The sequence below is a fragment of the Echinops telfairi genome, unplaced genomic scaffold (assembly GCF_000313985.2).
Source record: "Echinops telfairi isolate 266 unplaced genomic scaffold, ASM31398v2 ScPeMD7_18;HRSCAF=68, whole genome shotgun sequence".
NCBI lineage: Eukaryota > Metazoa > Chordata > Mammalia > Afrosoricida > Tenrecidae > Echinops > Echinops telfairi.
Genome location: NW_022103915.1, coordinates 83,435,370 through 83,437,645, shown reverse-complemented (window position 1 = coordinate 83,437,645; position 2,276 = coordinate 83,435,370).

The following is a 2,276-nucleotide window of genomic DNA, read 5'->3' as shown; positions in this document are numbered from 1 at the left end:
GGAACTGTCGGTCCCATTGTTTTTCCTCTAGATTGTTCATCCATCATCATCATTTTCAAAACATTTTCTTTCTACATGAGCCCTTGGCATCAGCTCAGGGAAATGTGACTTTCTAAAATAAAAGACTGTTAATCAAATAAAAAATACACGTATAGGTTGGCTAAGAAACTCACTACATGACTTGCTGACTTGTGCAGTTTAAGCTCTTAAGTGACTGGACACTATTTACACAAACAATGGGGTTGGTGATTGAGCAAAACTTTCAATTATATTCATTCAGCGTAGCAGAACTATGCCTACCAGATTAACACGTCATAATAAAGCAGGGAGGGCATTAAAATAATAAGTATATGGTAGTTCTGGCCCACCTTTCATTGGGCACCCCAAAAGCAAGCGATCAGAACCAAAGTCCAAGGATCCCCAGCTCCGTACCCTTGGCATAGCAGTCCTCTGCTTCTTCTCACACCAGGGGGTTTCAGCCTTCAGTCCAAGGGCATTTTGTTCCTGATGGGAGGTTGCTCCTCTGGTTTCCTACCAAGAGAAATGGACGTCCTTCTCCAAAACATACATGCCTCTCTCCCCAATCTTGACTTGAACTTCATTTATCATGCTGGTGGGACTGTCTGTTGATTTGGGGGGATCTTAGCACGATTTTGTATGACAGCATCTGAAGGGGCTTCTCCCTCTCTTTGCATCTTGAAAAACTGACTCCAGGTGAGGCCAGGTCTTCTCTGTCCGAGTGATTTTTAAAGATGTACGTCCGAAAGTGTTGATAGATGGTTCATGGGCCCTAGGAGGCTCTCTATCTTGTTGCTTGGGAGACTGGATTAGAAGATTACATGACTGGGACCCCAAACATGCCTTCATCCTGGTGTTTTATCTTTCTCTATTTTAATTTAAAAGTTTGGGGTTTATTTTACCACAGTCAGCTCACATATTTGTTCTTTTGTGACTAACTTCACTCAGCATAATGATTTCCAGGTCGCTCCATGTCATGAGATGTTTCATGGATTCACTGCTGAGTGTCAGGGATGCACAGTGCTCCATTGTGTGTGTGCACCAGAGTTTCTCTGTCCACTCTTCTACTGATGGACCTTTGGCCTGTTTCCAGCCTCTTGCGGTTGTGAACTGTGCCACGCTGAACGTGGGAGAGCATGTGTCTGTTCATGTTCCGTCTCTTGTTTCTGTGGGGTGTGTGCCGAGCAACGGTATTTCTGGGTCGGGTGGTATTTCCATTGCCAGTTGTCTCGGGTGTCCCCATCATGCTCCATAACAGTTGTAATGTTGACAAGCCCACCAGCAGCGCTGCCTAAGAGTTCCAATCTCTCCACACTCGCTCCAGCATTTGTTGTTCCTGTTTTTCTGAATGGGGCTATCATTGTGGGTGTAATGTGACATCTCATCATGGTTTTGGTTTGCATCTCCCCGACGGCTCGTGATCGTGAGCATTTCCTCATGTGTTTGATATTCAAGTGTCATCCTTTGTGAATTGTCTATACATGCCCTTTGCCCGCCTTTAAATTAGACTATTAGGTTTTTTCCCTTATTGAGGTGTTACAGAATACTATGGACTTTAGTAATTAATCTCTTGTCCGTACTTGTGTTTTATACTATGCAGAGGCATTAGACTGTGTGGACCATCACAAACCATGGATAGCCTTGAGAAGAATGGAAATTCCAGAACACTTCATTGTGCTCATGCAGAACTTGTACATAGATCAAGAGGCAGTTGTGCATGCAGACATGATTTAAAATCAAGAAAGCTGGGCTTCAGGGTTGGATCCTCGCACCGCACGTACTCAATCTATAGACTGAACAAATCATCAGGGAAGCCGGAGTACGTGACGCATAATGCAATGATACAACCTTGCTTGGTGAAAGCAAGGAGGGCATGAAGATGAAGATCAATACCAAACAGTAACCGCAACTAAAAGAAACATCAATGGCTGCAGCCTTCAGTATGGATTACAACTTAATGTAAAGAAAACAAACTAACAAAAAACGAGGCGCTGATGCCAAGGGCTCAAGTAGAAAGAAAATGTTTAGAAAACGATGATGGCAACTTATGTACAAATGTGCTCGACACAATGGATGGATGGATTGTGATAAGAGCTAGACGAACCCCCAATAAAATGATTCTTTTAAAGAAAGGAAAACCAAAATCCTCCCAACTGGATAAAGAAGTAACATCCTGATAAATAGAGAAAAGGGTGAAGTCAATAATTTAGTCTTACTTGTCTCCACAATTAGTTCTTATGGATGGAAACAGCAATTCA